This window comes from Tyto alba, unplaced genomic scaffold, assembly GCF_018691265.1.
Source record: "Tyto alba isolate M040663 unplaced genomic scaffold, T.alba_DEE_v4.0 Super-Scaffold_29, whole genome shotgun sequence".
In the NCBI taxonomy this organism is placed as follows: Eukaryota; Metazoa; Chordata; class Aves; order Strigiformes; family Tytonidae; genus Tyto; species Tyto alba.
The window spans coordinates 2,154,197-2,171,391 of NW_024881303.1; the positions used below are offsets into that span (position 1 = coordinate 2,154,197).

Consider the following 17,195-nt stretch of genomic DNA (forward strand, 5'->3'; position numbering starts at 1 on the left):
TCTAAAGCTTCTCAAAACTGTCTCTTCTCAACACCCGTTCACTAATTCTATGCCAGGATGAAGACCAAAAATTCTGTAGTCATTGATAAAAATGAGATTGACAGAAGACAAAATCGTAAATTTTTGGCCATTAGTTCCCAGTCTACAGTCCCCAAAGATTGTCCAAAAGTGGTCGGTGAAGCCATGAGCTAAAGAACAGCATTTAGACACTGATCTCTTGGGATGTGCGAGGCAGGCTGTCTACAGGCAACCTTGAGCCAGTGTTGGCTTGGTGTTGGACAAGGTGTTGCAGCCCTTGCAGCTCAGGCAAGCCCGAACTGGGCACGCTGTGCTGCCACAGCCCTCTCCCATGTGAAGGAAGGGTCCCAGGGCTGAGCCGGGCAGCTTTTGGTGGACACCAAGGTTGTCTAAGGATCGGCCTTGGCTGGAGGGAGATCATTCCTCCAGGGTGCAGAGACACTTGAGTTCCACCGCTCCCAGTCCTGACCCAGAACTGGGGTCTGGATCCCAGCAACCTACACAGGAGCACAGGGTGGGCAGGGGTCAGCCCCCCTCTCATCGGGAACTTCTCCTGGACAGGAGGAATCTTCTACAAAAGGCTGCAAACTGAAAAATTCATGACCAGCTGTAGCCCATGTAAATTCTCCTCCCATTGAAACAAGAGCAGCTGTGGGCTTCAGAGGCTGAAATTACAGCAAAAATACTTCAAAAAAAAAATTTTCATCTCTTTCTGGCCTGTTAAATTCATAAGCCTCACTGGCTTTGCCCTCTTGCCAGGTGACCTGCATAACTCTCACATGGTTTTGCTGCTCTGGGATAAAGCAAATACGCCAAACTCCACATCTACAACATTCGGAGTGCATGCGAGAGAGACGCTATTAGCACTGCTATATTTACCAGTCTCAATCTGTCTGTACTTCTATTCTAAACTCTTGGCTCTGGGGCTTTTTAAATCATCCATATAAATGTGCTGCAGGATAATTTTGGAACACACACTCGGCTTCTGCATGCTGCAGAATACAATTTCATCATATATATTTCAAATGCTTTGAGAATTATTTTAAAACACTATTTTAGATGTTCACTGAAATCTTCTGCATGCTTTATTTCCCTTTATGTAATCAGAATTATAAAAACAACCCTGTTTGATTTTTAATTAGAAAAAAATTAATAGCATGACTTCTGTCTTCCTCCCACTGCCACAAAAAGTTTTCAGTGGAAGGCAGTTGCCCTGTCAAAAGAACATGTAACTTAAATAACATAAGTATTATCAGAATCTATGTAACTGGGAATGTTACGTAACTTACACAAAAAAATATAGCAAAGTTTATTTAGAGACTGTCAGAGTTTTCTCTTTTTTATGAATGCAAAAGCCTTCCCCCTCCACTGCATCTTAATGTCAATGTATCTGTCTTCTGTTTATTATACGGCATTTTAACAATATGTTGTTTGGCTGTCAGCAAAAGCAGACTTTTCAGTTTTTTAAAAAAATATATATACATGTATTTACATGCGCGTTTTAGAGGAAAGAGGAGTAATTTTAACAAATTAACTCATTTTGTAGTGTATGTAGAAATCCCTGAGGAATAAAAGTAATACTGTCAACTACATTCTCTCTTAACAGATCTCCTCCAGGAATGTCACTGGTCTGATTTAACTTCGGTTCATTATTTACCTTAGCTTTAACTCAACATACACACAAAAACATGCTGATCAATATTGCTTTGTAATTTATTGAACGCACTGTGAAGAAAGATGACTATCCAACACTATGCTAATGCAGCAATCAAAAAACTGGGCACAGGGAAGCCAAATGTCTGAGGCTGAAAACCTCGTTAGAGAGGTCGTTGGCGGTTTCACCCACCGCAAGCTCCAGGCCATGCTTTGGGGTCACCCCAAATGACTTTTAAGAGACTGAGACCATCAAATCCATCCTTAGAGATGGAGCATCTCATGGCTGTAGTGTCCAGGCCCTCATCACTGCCCAACGCAGAGACCTTCAGAGCAGCTGCTGCCGCAGCCGCGACACGATCCCATTTCCAAGGTGGGGAGCAGGGCCAAAGGGGGACCACGAGCTCGTGGGACACTGGGGCAGGCATCAGCCTCAAATCCCAAAGCAGCATCGACGCTTCTTTATGGCAAAGGATTCAGAAAGCCTATAGATTACTAGCTTTACAAAAAAAAAAAAAAAAAAAAAAAAAAAAAGAAGGCATTAGGTTGTATATTCACATAGTTCATATACTCCAGTATTTTCAAATAACATGGCACAAAACAGTTGCTCACCCAGATGTATTTTATCAGTGTTTGCTGTTCATAATCTGCTCCTCTGTTTGAAACCTCCCAGTTCCCAGTGCAGAAGCAAATAAACTTCGGTTCCACCAAGAAGTCAAAGCCATTCTTGCTTGTAATGCAACAATTTTAATTAAAAAGTTACATCCGCACATCACCGTGTACACAAATCGGACTAATAAATGTTAATCCATTATGCAGATATGCACTCGCTGGCTTCTAAGGATGCAATTTTCCGAAGTACTCGTTGTTATTCCGATGCACATTTGGGAATCCCACCCATGTATTGTCATTGCTCTGCCATATAATTATGGTCTTTATTTATAAAGACTTTTCTATTCTTTTTTCTTTCCTTTTCTTTTTTTCTTGCAAAACATGCAGAAGTAAAAAAATGATTTATGAACCATCCAATTTAAAATTATTCAACTTTTAAAAATTAGTAAATTATGACCCATCTAGCCATATCATGACCTGTGTTCTTGTCTGATTTGTATATGCCTGTAAGTTCTCCAACCATCAATATCTTTGACAGTATTTTATTGGCTTAAGCACATGCCCTGAGACATACAGTCATATTTCACTCTACAGCTTCAGTCTTCTCAGTGAGCTTTCCTGTAACTTCAGTAGGAATCACAGACTTTACATTTTTAGACTAAAAATGCAGATTAAAAAAAACCTCTGAGAATATTTTGCTTAACTTTTCTCAGCTTCAACAAATTTCTCATGCCCAAGAAGAGAGAAGCAGAAAAAGAAAAATATTTAATTTTGAGATTATAAAAATCAAATACTCCTGTTTTAAATACTGTCTTTGTCAAAGACAATAAACATTAAAATATCTTTACTCGGAATACAAAACATTTTGCTTGGTTCAAAACAATAACCACCATCACCATTCCGCCCACCAAAAAAACTCAAACAAACAAACAAATTAAAAAAAAAAAAAAAAAAAAAAAAAAACAACAAAAAAAATAACACAACCATTTTTCAGTGGAACCTTTTCTTTCTTCCATGGGAATATTTGGTGGAAAATGAGGATCTGACAATCTTTTTTCTTATACCATGACACTGAAATCTGCCTAACGCAGCAACTGCAAGTAAATATGTTCCTTAAAATTTACCCAGCGCCCGCCCCGGGGTCTTGTACCTCATCTCACTGCCAGTGATTGCAGTTGCTGCCCTCTGACACCCCTAAGAAAACAAGGATGAGGAGAACCTCCTGATCACTGTTACAGTCCCCAAATCCCTGCCTCAGATTAAAGTCCTCATTGGTATGAAGTAAAAGAGGTCTTTGCATGACTTCACTGGGATGTGCTGGAACATTTCTTCATGCCTAAAGTCATCAGAGCCTTCAGAAAAAGCCATTTTAAACATACCCACCACCTGTTCTCTGAAAAAAAAAAAAAAAAAAAAAAAAAAAAAAGACAATAATCCCTTCAATTTATTTTTCCATGAGATTATGTTTGTTCTTGGGAAAGCAATAAAGCAATACCTGGGGCAGCAGCTATTGAAGGCAAGAAGCACCCACCACATTCATGATAAACACCAAAAACACACTGCACAGATGACCCTTTTTGGGCCCGCAAACAGAAAGTGACTTCTGCTCCTTTAGTTAAGGAATCTCTGAAGCAGTTTTGAGCATATGCACCTCCCTCAACCTCTTCCTTCTCACCCAGGGGCCATAACCACACTGCAGAGCTCAACACCCTCTGAGGTTCCCCTAAGCCCATTTGAAATGGGTCAGCCTGGGGTCTAACCACAGCCCTGTGGGGATTTCCATAAGCTGCTCTGTTAGACCACAAATCAAAATAAAACTATTTGAAAAAAACACTATAAAACATACACACACAAAGTAACAAACAAACAAAAAATCCAGGAAAGCACATTGGCTCTGAGTTTTCATTGCCTGGCACCAGGAGAGACCACTCATACCTATATGCAATTAGACAAGTGGAACATGCTGTGACCCAAAAGAGCCTGTTTTTTAAATGAGCTCCCCCTTCCCTTCCTGCAAGCAAGTCGCCCAGGCAAACGACTGCAAGGCAGATGAAAACCCCCCACTGCAGGACTGGCAGGGATGCGTTTTGCACCAGACTTACACGGGCACAGGTTCACAGAGGAGACCGAGCTGCTCAACTCCGAGGTTTCTGCACAGAACTGCTCAATGTCCTCTGCACCAACACCATCCCCAGGTGAATCCAACAGTTCCTTGTCTGAATGGATGCCCTCTAGCTTGTGTCCAGGCAAACGCTTCTGCAGGGCCTTTTGATGGCTCAGGGGGTAGTCAAATCAAATGTACACCTCCAAGGGTTTCCAAATGTCCTTCTCTTGGTCACTTAAAGCAAACCACAGCCGTTCCTGCACCATGCCCACAAAATAAGAGATGTAGCACTGATCTAGAACACCACCACTCTGTGGGTTACCACCTTGCACTTACTTTTGCAAAGACATGTTTACTCTAGGAAATCTCTCAGGTGTTCAGCAGGTCATCCTCACCATATGTCAAAGGAAATAATTTAGATGTCTAAATTACAGGATTAGCTACCTGTAGCTAAACAAAATGGGAGGGGGATGTTGCGTTTTGATTTTTAGCCAACCAGAGGCAGAATGATGCAGCACACCTGATGAGACAGAGGGTACAAAACATCTGTCATTACTGGAATGGATGTTGCTATAGGCTATCAATATGCAACAGTGGTATGAAAAAAATCTATTCCTATATATCATACGATAATGTTTGAAATACTGTGCTTGAAAATGGCTTCAGGTAAAAGTACCATCCATTGTTCAAAACTTCTTACATGGAATAGTCATGTGGCAAAAGAGCCAACCCAAAGCAAGCCCTGATTATTGTGAAAAAAAAAATGACGATGCTCCATCTTGGACAGAGCTTAGAAAGCTGTTATCAGTGTGCAACCAAATGCAGAACTGGAGGGTCCTTGGTTTCCAAATGTACTACCTCAAGTTTGCAGTAGCCACGATGCAATCACCTGGGAAGACTGGGTTTCATTGCTCTGCCCCTGGACTGCTCAAACTTCACAGAAAAATGAGAGAGAACACTGAGCACTGTCCCCAGGCCAGGCATGTGACTGATACTGTTGCCTTTATGGGAAAACTCATGTGCTTATGTTTACACACACAGTAATGCTTCAGTAGTCTGGCATGCAAAAGCACATTTTTTTTTACTCGTCTAACTAAAAGGAGTCTATGACAATAACTGTTAACATGCAGGACATGATCATTTCTGATTTGGTGCCAGAGATCACAGAGAAATTGTTATTTTCCAGTTTGATTGTTATAACACATAGGAAAAACAGTCTTCCTTTTATTCTCCAGCAGAGGAAAAATTGCAGTTATTAATTACAGAGAAAACCAGCATTAAAACCCCAAAGTTACAAGCAATCAACTCCTAGAGAAGAACTTCAGTGCTTTGTTCACACTTCACTTTAGCCCAAAACATGCCAGTCATAGCAATGCTGTGGCTGGAGCCTACGGATGAAGAGTGTAGTCTTGTGACTCCAAAATGGTACACTGCAATAAATGAAAGGGTCAGGAAGAATAACTGAAGCCCTCCCCATCTGATAATGTGAGCAAAACTATATCTAAGCTGACTATTCCTTCATCCCTGATCATCCTGCACTTCTGCGAGATAGATGATTTATACCTAAACACAAGTTAGCCAAGCCCCACCGGTGTAACTTAGCATCCCAAAGGCAGGAGTTTCGTATGAGCTGACACCCTGTGCCCACAAATGACACATCTCACAGGTACACTGAACAAAATGCAGAGCACAGAAACTCCAACTCCTCACTGCGTTGGGAAATTTTTTATAGCAATCATGTGAAACATCATCGCATCCCCCCCATCACCTCAGGCCAAGCAACTTGCATGTCGTGTACAACAGGGTAACAGTCAATGGCATACTGCCACTAAAGAAAACAGCAGACTTGAATTCCATTTTTAAGTCTGCAGACAGAAAACAGGCTACTATGTGGCAGTGGGATATATATATATATATATATACAGACTTCTTAAGCAGTCCAATTTTGCTGTAATTCCTAATAGACCTAATAGGAATCTCCCAGATGTGAGAGAGCAAAACAGCCATGCAGAAAAGACCAAAGCTGGCAACAAATCCAAGTTCTACACTCGCCACAAATTGCCCTGCAGAGTTGGCAGGAGCTTATTTGCTACAAAGGCACTTGGGGAACTTTATCCCACCACAGCACAGCGCCCGTGAGCTGATGGAGCAGAGTCCCTCGCCGATGTGTCACCAGGCAGCCGACACGGGGAGGGAGTAGTCCAGACCAGCGTGGTGGAGTAAGGTAAGGAAAGATGTGCTTCAGATAAGGATATGCCCCAAACAAATAATATACCTTTTTTTGGTTTGGTCTTTCAGGTTATTTGTCCATCTGACTTTCAAAGAAGTTTTCCGCAACAAAAACTACATTTTTAAACACAATTTCTCCGGTGTTACAATTTCAAGGCAGCAAAGGTTACTTCGTTGTTCTTAAATTTAAAAGGCTCCTGACTCAGTTGGTTCACCCAGACTTGTATATGTTGTCATCAAAACTGTTGAAAATTAGGCACCGCACAGGTCTAAGAAGTCTGAACACCAAGAATTAAGAATTTGGCTTTGAAAGTGCAGAGGAAGGACTTCTTACACTCAACTACTTAAAACCTAAAGATTAACTGGATATAAGTGAGGAAACTTTAAGTGATCATGGAACAATTTCAGAGGAAATTAATGAGTGAATGCTGAAGAAAAGAATAGTGTGACCATTAGGTAAATCAGTAAAACAAGCCTTCTTTAGATCCTTCTCATAGCATCTTAGTTGAATCAGTCTGTGTTTCTTTATGAAAAGGTAGTGTCTGGGGAAACATCTATACTTACTTTCTCAAAACATCTTTGAGAAACCTGCTAAATGATTAATTGCAGCAATTTATCCTAATTTGACTATAATGTTTTTCCTTATGACTTTAAGATGTTTCATTGCTTCAAAAAATTAGTGCTTTTATACTGAATAATCAATATGCATTTTACTATAAATATCTCACTGAAGGATGGAGGTTTTTACATTCTGCATGGCAGGAAAATACCTTCTCTTGGATTAACTGGGAAGGAGAGTTCAATGAATTTCACAGAGACTTATTTCTACTGAGGTCAGTATCATTTTAAAATTGTCAATAGCTGCAAGACTTGCAAGGCCCTTGCATGGTTATGCCTTCCTAATGGGAATTTATTTACTGTCCACCATCTGAATTATTCAAGGAGTTTCATTAAACGATCCAAACATGTGAATGTTGTATTTTTATTATTGTTTCAGCTCTTTTTATTCAGCAGCATTCATTTATTTCAAGATGAAATACAACTTTTCACCTTCATAATAAGGAACGTAATCTAAGGGCTGAATGAAGCAGACATAGCACCATTTGAATTCTTAGTTATTAATTGTTATGGTGGCCTTCTGGTGTTGGTATACCGTGTTAAACCACCAGAGTCATAAACACAACCTCATAAATTAAATGCATTCAAATTCATTCACTACAGTTCCTAAATGGTTTAAAGGCAAATAAATACAAGACATATTTTAACTTGTAGCTACTACCACTAGCACAGAACCAAGCCTGGTGATGAAACAATATCATATCATATAGAATCATATCATAGACTGGTTTGGGCTGGAAGGGACCTCATAGATCATCCAGTCCCACCCCCCCAGCCCCGGGCAGGGCCCCCTTCCCCCAGCCCAGGGGGCTCCCAGCCCCGTCCAACCTGGCCTTGAACCCTTCCAGGGAGGGGGCACCCACAGCTGCTCTGGGCACCCTGGGCCAGCGCCTCACCCCCCGCACAGGGAACAATTTCTGCCTCAGATCTCACCTAAATCTGCCCTCTGTCAGTTTAAAACCATTACCCCTCGCCCCATCCCCACCCCCTGACCCAGAGTCCCTCCCCACCTCTCCTGTCCCCCCTTTAAGCCCTGGGAGGCCGCTCGAAGGTCTCCCCGGAGCCTTCTCTTCTCCAGGCTGAACCCCCCCAACTCTCTCAGCCCAGCCCCCCAGGGAGCTGCTCCAGCCCCCCCAGCCCTCCCGCGTGCCCCCCACCACACAGCTCAGTGCTGAGGGTGCATTGATCCCACTGCCCGTGTCCCAGCAAAGATGGGAAACAGCGCCGGGCCCAGCCCCGACCCCCGAGGAACAGCACTTGCCACCATCAGAGAACTCTCTGAAATTCACATCTAGACTCTTATTTCCCCTGTGGGCCAATCTAAATCATGGTACTTTTTTTTTACCCCCAGTGACAGAATAAGTTGCTGTTGTTGCCATATAGGCACAGTAAACGATCTAAAATCCTTACAGTTTTCAAAATGAAGTACTGGTATAATCAAACTCACACGAGTTACAGGAAAAATGCTACAGTAAGGGAGCTGATAACCTGGAGGCCAGTCACTGGAAGAGCTGTAAAGAACTTGTTCCATGGCCAAGGTATTTCCAGTGATGCTCTGCCTCTTAGGAAGGCACCATTCTGTGCACTTCTCAGAAGCCACAACTGCTAAAAAGGACTTGGGATGGGGAGGGGGTAGCACAGCTAACCACGTGCTCCATGCCAGTCCCACCACTACTCTGAACTACCAGTGATCCAAAAAACGTAGAGATTTTTTGGTTGTATAAATAAAAGAAAATAATCAGGTAGATTATGATTTTTAGACTGTCTTTACCTTGAGCTTCTACAACTGCCCTTGGAATAAAGTTGAAGGGGACAGTCCCACTCTGAGGGTTACAAACCCAGGAGGATGTTGAAGACCTGGCAAGCCACAGTACTCATTAAAACAATGGAAACACGCTCAAGGGTTCAAGTAATAAGCTCAGCAAATTTGCAGTAGCAAATGAAAAAGCAGAGAAAAGCAATCAACATCTTTAAAACATACATGAGGGACCGAAACTCGATAGCAGATCAATTTCCAACATAAAAGGCGAAGTTAAGGCAGTAATAAAATGGATTAGAAATCACTTTCCATTTGCTCAGCCTAAAATGTTTATGCAAAACATCTCCTATCCAAGACATGTCACTAAATCAAAGCCAGCAGTGCTGAAGGACTTTTCCGGGAGTGCTGGAGGTTTCAGCACAGATCCAGGGATGGGAAACCTCCTTGTTCTCACCACCAGGAACCAACTCTATAGCCCAAACCCATCGCCTGGTAGTTACTTTCCACCACCCAACATTTCTGCGCAGCTGCAGCCAAGGCACCGTCCTCACAGTATCCCAAGACATAAAAACCCAACTTTACCCTAAATAACTCCTTCGTGCCCAGTTTTGCAAGCAAAGTGCTTTACATGGCTGCTGGTTGTCCCTGTACAACCATTCAGAGCTCAGTTTTGCCCAAATTCGGTACGAGCAGCTGGCCTTGGAGCACCCAGAGGTGATGCCTTTGTCCAGTTTGGGGACGGGGATGTGGGAGGACGTTAGAGGAGCTGCTGTTCCACCACAGCACAAGCAGCAAGGGGAAACCAGATGCCGTCAGCTCCCACGTCCCCAGAACTGCCTGTCTCCCTCAAGAGCAAAAAGGCATAAAAAATGTGTTTCTGTCATTAAACTCAAGACGACTAGAGTCTAAACAGAGAGAGGAAAAAGTAGCTGCTAAACAGGATTTTTCTACTTTAAAGTCACTCTTCATAATAGAATCGCATTTCAAAGTGACAAAGACATCTTGAAATCCAGGTATTTTAAAATTGATGCTTTTTTCCTTTTATAACAATCTTTTTAGGTATTACTTCTGCTTCTCATTCTCTCCATCTCTACCCATTTCACTCCCCTGCCAGACCCCTGGGAGAAACAGAGTATTCAAGAGAAACAGCTCCACAGAGCACACCCAAAATGCTGTCAGAGACTTACAAATACACTGATAAAGACAGAAGAAAATGTTTCGCTTCTGGTCTTTTGGTAATACAAATGTTGACTACTTTCTGCGACACTCATTAGGGGAGGTATTTTGGGGCAGACATGCAGCCTTTAAACTGACAAGCGTCACAAATAAACGGATCTGCAAATGAGAAAACAAAAGCAGCAGTCGCTGACGCCAGCACGGCTGCATGCATGGCGAAAATAGAACTGCAGCGCAAAGCCACTTCTGTGCAGATGGTGACTGCTACGAGGCAGAGACCTACATACTTCTAGCACGGACGAGCCATCAATAGAAAGAAAAATGCACTCGTTTTCCTTCTGCGTGGAAAAAAAAAAAAAAAAAACAAAAAAAAAACTTGGTTTCCAGAACATGCTTGTACCTCTCCAAGGGCTAAGTGCAAAGTCTGGTGGCTCCTTGACGCTTTGCTCCCGTGGGAACAGGCCAAGCGGTGCCTCCAGCGAGGCTCAGTCCTGCCGAGGTGCCACCGCTCGCACCGCGCGGCCGCTGCTCCGCCCTGGTCGCGCCGGCAGGAACCCGGGCACGTTTCTGGCCCACCTCGACTTGAACGAATTAAATCCACTTAGCTGAACATCATAAAACACCGGGGTTTAAATGGCTCTTTTTCCACTACGTTGTCTTCTGCAAATAGCACCAAGGTTATTGATTTCCTGCGGTGCAATATCAGTCTGTTTACTTAAACTAGTTCCCATTTTAAAAACTTCATAAAACGTAATCCAGAAGAATCATGCTGTACCTCAAACACCACTGATAGCAGATTTGGTGCACGAAGAGACTCTTAGAAAAATCCCTTCTAAATATTGAAAGCTGATGACCACCGGGCTCTGCCTTTATGTTCGCATTGGACCTTATCAGCATTTCCCTCAGCACACCCTGCATGGCATCCCTCTGAGACTGAAGATGCACACCTGCCTTATTTCCAGACATCTTTCTGAATTAAACCCTAAATCTCAGTGATCCAGTAACATTAGCTGTGCTTTATCTTCCTTCCACAGAAACCGATGCTCATACATGCTGAATTCCACCTTACAATCTCATTGAGCTAAAAATGAGAGTAAGATCCTGAGATTTAACTTGTTTTAGCTGTGATGACACAGAAAGGAGATGACATTTTATTTTCAGTGAAAGGTGGGAGAATGGGGAAGGGGGTAGCAGGGAGAAAAGGGAAAAGAGAAGAAATCTTGGCAAGAGAGAGTTGGCAGCTCAGCTGAGACAGCAGCTTGCTATGAAATGCTATCAAGAGAACTTAAGGCCAGAAAAGAGCAGCTGCTGAGCACAAGTCACAGACACTGCATCAAGCCCATCAATTTCCTGTAACATAAGAAATCAAAGGTATTGGCTGAAATTATCAAACAGCAAGGTTTGTTTGTTGGTTGTTTTTTGGGGGGTTGTCTTTTTTTTTTTTTTTTTTTTTAAAGAACACTTCTTTTATTTCAGAATATGTTTGTCTTGTGTAGCTAATAGTCACATATTATTAACCAACACGATGACATGAAGTCCGGGGCTCTAAACTGATTCCAAAAGATAATATATCTTAATGGGAATTAAATCTATCCTTACCTAGATACCACAGTCACCAGATACAACCTTGCGATCGAGCAATTCCAAACCATCAGATGCCCACAGGCTGCAAGATTAAACACATCCTACCTCTACACTCCAGCTGCAGGGAAGGAGACAGGACAAGGGACCTCAGGATGGAAGTTCCTACATTTCTGCTTGAAAGTGCCACTGACAGACACCAAAAACCAACTCCGTTGCCATGTTTTTGCTTCTGTGTACACTTCTTTTTCCTCTTTGCTTCAGAGGATGAAGAATTGGGAACGCCTCCTTCAGACAGTGAAAAAGTTTAAAGTAATATTAAACAACAAAGGAAAAGGACTGAGTCTCTTCTGCCCTGCACCTGGCACGGTTGAGAAGGGTTCTGGCAAGACCTTTGTTTAGGGAAAAGAAATTGAGCATGTGTTTGAATCCTACTGACTTTGAGATTTTTATCTTATTTCCAATTCAGAACTCAACAAGAAGAAAATTTATGAAAAACACAGTAATCACAAATAGCATCATTCATGTCTTGTTGAGCTTTCCTGGCATACCTTTAAATGACTCCCACAAGTGCCAAGGAAAGGGATCTGGGAAGAGTTCCCACATATCAAGGGAATTGCAAATAGACATCAAGGAAAAAAAAAAAAAAAAAAAAAAAAAGAACCTGGTTCAGCCTGCAACTAGAAATAAAAGGACAGGATTAAAGACTTGTAGAGTGAAGGCTAAGGAAATCATTGCAATATTAAACAACAATGAACTGTGATGATTTCTAAAGGGAAACAAAGATAGCTTCAAATCAGGGAATATTTAAAACTGGGAAAGTTGATAGCACAGGGAAGAGGGGCTATAGCCACTAATTCAGCGTTGTCTGATACACGGTAATGACCCATCCCCAAAGGCACTTCTGCACTGAGGAGCTTACTGGGGCTCTGGACATCCCACCACACTCCTACTGCTTGGGCTTCAACCAGTTTTTGGCAGTTAGAAAGGGCGTGCAAGGCAAGCTGGTGTGTCAGGAGCAAGTGTTGCAGGGGCCGGTGATGAGGCTTTAACAAGCCTCCATCCCGCAGCCTCAGCAGGGCAGAGCCACCACGAGCCCGTTCTTGGTATAGTGAAGTTTCACTGGTGCATTGAAATAATATAAAAAAACACTAAACAACTTTAAGCTTTCCCTTCCTTCTATATTAAGAACCCACGATTATAAAGACCAAACAATTCCCTCCCCACCCACCAAGGAACCACCAAAATCCAGACTACAGAGGTCGGAAAATCGTTGCCAGAGACCAAGACCAACACAACTACAGCACAGCTTTTTGCTTCAGCGTTCACCTTCCTTTTATAAGGAGACTACAACATTGAAGAGGCAGCTTGAACTAAGATTCAGCCCACCAGAAGCTAAATAGCCAGGTCTTCTCCAACCATACATAGCTGGCTGGCTCCTGGAGATTTCAGACTGAAAGGTTTATTTATTTTTTATTGTGATTTTTGTTTTCTTTGGCTGTTGTGCAAAATTCCTTGATTTTACAAGAGATTTTTAGTTAATTATGTATTTACCTAGTTAGCATAATTGTCTTCAATTATATAATTAGTGTTCATATGTGTAATCATTTGAACATGTAATTATATCTAATTACACCATTAAAACGTGCAAGTCATAAATATCTTTATCATTTTGATTGATAGACATACAGGGAGTTAAAAAAAAATCTCACTTGTTATTTTTATCTCCTAGATCATGAAATCTGTAAGAATAACACGATTCAGCCTATAATGTTGCTATAATTATGTATAAGGACCTATCAAGACTATAACAAGCTTATACCTTCCAAGTTGAGGTAGAATGAGTCAAACCACTCAAAACTAAGGACCAAAGAGTCACCCAGTGCAGCAAGATTTTTCTGTAAAAAAACACTAATAAGAAAAATCTCGAAATACTTCTTATATAATGTCTAATTTGGCACTTGCCGTTATGAAGAAGAATAACAGCCCACACAGAAGAAAGTAACACAGAAAAAAAAAAAAAAAAAAAAACAACAAAAAAAAGCAAACAAACAAAAAACCCCCATACAAACAAACAAAAAACAAACACACAACTTGCTCCTAGTTGTTCTGATGGAAGATGCTATAGTACCCTAGAAAAGGATTTTAAAGCTCCTTGTACTTTTTAGCTACCTCCAAGACAACCAGTGTAGCCGCACTTATCAGAAGAGTAACATTTTTGAGTTTTGTTTAGCTTTATTTCAGCAGCTGTGCTGTGTGCCCTGTGTACAGTACCAGAACAAAAACCTGGTGCATACCAAATGAATTCGGACAGTGACAGTCGAGTCTTCTATTTAATTGCTTTTGGCTGGGAAGGCAAACATTTACACACAGATTAAATGGTTAAGCTTATTTAAAGTTCAGCTTCTCCTCTTCAGGTTCAGATTTCTTACCTTTACTAACACGTAGAACAATCTATAAGAAAAGACCCAAAACAAAACAAAACCCCAAAACCCCACACGTGCCTAAGCTGACTCCAAAACCTGGGGGTTGGAGGGGGAAGCCTGATGCAACAAACACAACAAGAGCTCTTCAGCACCACTTGGGAATACCCCTTAATTACAGAGCATCCTTCAGCAAAAGGCATATGGTTTTTCCAGCCCGATAAGCTCACTCCCGCTCTGCAGAGCATTCAGATAAAAGTGCTTAGGTGGATGGCAGCAAAAATAAACCCAGTACTTCCCAAAATGGCCACTCCCAGTTGCCAGAGGCTGAAGAAGAGCTCAGTCTACAACATTTTATCTACAAGAACAGCAGCCGAGCATAAAACCACACAGAAGGATCACAGAGGGGTTGTTTAACGGTCATACCAGAAACAACCTAATTTGTTCAAACTCTGTCACCATCAGACACCCCAGATGGATTAGGTTTTGTGAAGCATTTTTTTCCTTAAAATGCAAAAGCAACCATCTCAAGAGGCTGTCTTGGTAGCTGAGAGCAGAGCTCCTGGTCCCCAGGTGCCATCAAGTCACTGTAGGGAAAGCACTGCCTTTAAGACCACGTGCAAGATACATGGAAAACAAGGCCGTAAGTTCACTGCCCATAGAACCACAGTGTGTTACAGAACCCTCTCCCCTCTGCTCCCTGGATTTAGTGGGATAGAAGAAAAAGGCTCTGAAGAACAATCAAGCTTCTAGTGTTCCACGACTGAACTGCCGGTCGTGGAAGTGCACGCTGGTGTTCAACAAATCTCCCCTTGAAGGGCATCAGCTCTAGAGACAAACTCTGGAGTCAAGCGTACAAGGCACCAGCATCAAGTTTGTAGTCATCTCACACCTTCTCAGGGGCATGAACGTGTGTTTGGGCTGTCGGATCTAACAGATGTTATTTTTGGAGAACTCAGATGGGGCAGCAAAACAAATGTGGTTTCCAGCCATGAGCACTTCTTCCTGCTGTGGGAAAACATACGAGGAGCTTGCGGCTCTGAGGTTTTACTCGCAGGTGTAGGAGAAGATGTCTTTCACTATGTCCACAGCCATAGGCACGATTCCCTATTCTGCTCCATAAAAAGCATCTCCAAGTGATCCTTTAGGAGATATCTTTCCACAGACCAGCTACCAGAATGTACTTCTGCTTCAGCCACAACAGATCTGCATATGCCGATAGTTTCCCAGGGTTACTAAATTACCTCTTTACTCATGAAATACATTCTTTTTCAGCCAGCAAGACCTCACAGCAATAGACCTCATTCCAAAACCACCCACCTCATTTTTGCTTATAAGATTATTATGTTCAACAATGATGGAAAAACAGCTACTTCTGCAGCATTCCAGAGCCACTTCTCCATCCTTTCAGCCAATGTCCTATCTTTTACGGGCCATCAAGAAAAAGGAAAACAAAAGCTGACAATATACAGACAGAAACCAAAGACTGCAGAGCACAGTTTGGGCAGAAGATCCAGGGGAAAAGGAGAAGACAGATGCAATCCATTCAAGAGGAGAAGCGTCCGTATTTTATTAAATTGGAAAATATTGCTGTTTTCCTTTCGATGATGGGAGAGTCATGCTCTGTGTTCACTGGAAACTCTCTGTAGGGGATTTCTGGCAGCTTTTAAGCTTCCACAAGGGTCAATATGAAACTGGGATGGTAAAAATCAGCCACCTGGATGTCATTTCCAACTCCACGTGATTCTCAGATAGTCTTATTTCAGTGATTGCTGATGCTTTAGCAGGCCTAGGCTCAGTATTCTCAACTGAGTGTCACTGAGATACACACTTCACTTGCCCTGATGTTGCATTTATCTTGATTTAAGCTGACCTCTTTCCCCCACCACTTCCAAGCCCTTTTTAAAAACCTGCAAACATATTTCTTGTCGAGAGACAGCAGCTACCTGGAGCCGAGAAAATCAGCACGACATGACTGGTCAAATTATTCAGGATAAAACAACCGAGGACTTTAATTTCTTTACCAGCTTGCAAACCACGTGCCTTTTAATCCAGCTTCCTCTAGACGATAGGGTGAATGGCTTTATATTTCTTTCAGTGGTATGTTCACAAAATATTCGTTGGGATAATGTGCTGTTTGTGGCATACGACTGAGTTACCATATCGAAATGACATCATTCAAGACAGGATTACATTTTAATAGTTACAGAGGGAGCAAAGACACCTCTACTGAGCCCTTATATTAATTACAACTTAACGTTTTAGCATTAGACACTAGGCAAGAAGTTCAGATCCAAAAGAGATTTTGGGGGAAATGTCTTCTTTAGGGGGTTGTGGTTTTTCTTGGGTTGCTTTTTGGGATGTCTAAATTCTTATAACCTTCACCAGCAATGCCATAATCAACAGAAATGTCTGGGCCTCACCACCTCTGCACCTCCCTCCTTCCTCATTTATTTCACCCCCTCTGCCTGCTCTTACTTCAAGGCTCCCACAGTCATCTTCGGGAAAACCTTTCCTCCCCCAGCTGAGCCTACGTAAGATTTAGCATCCAGACAATACACAGAAGCATCGAGACAAAAATATACTAACTGACAGTATCAATAAATGAGGTTTGGAAGCAAGCAAAGGCAACTTTTTGAAAGACACGTGATCCATCGAGATATCAGAGAGCAGGGCACCCCTCGATCCTGAGTGTTCGGGGTTGGCACCTCGCAGGGCTTCGCCCACCTCTCCCCCCAGCCCCGACAAACAAGCTCCCTGCCAAGCAGGAGGTATCTCCATCAACAGGCACATGGCACATTCCAGAAACACCTTCATTATTTGAAATGCATACCACCTTAATTAATCAGTGCGATTAGCGTGGCCTCCTCTAATGTTTCAGAACAGAATCCCTACCTTCACCTTACTAGTGTGTGGAAAGAAAGAATTAACATTTTCTGACACTCCATCCATTAAAATATAAAAAGCAGCATTTCTGAAAAACAAAACAAAAAACCCACGTGACGTTCTCTTTGATCAGCTG

General features: G+C 42.2%; 1 protein-coding gene across 1 annotated transcript in view; it reads right to left on the reverse strand.

Moving 5' to 3' along the window:
- The window catches only part of MDGA2 (MAM domain containing glycosylphosphatidylinositol anchor 2), a gene marked incomplete at its 5' end in the record, with an annotated part of 393,304 nt that overhangs the window by 226,559 nt on the left and 149,550 nt on the right, over positions 1-17,195 (reverse strand). The window lies entirely within an intron of this gene.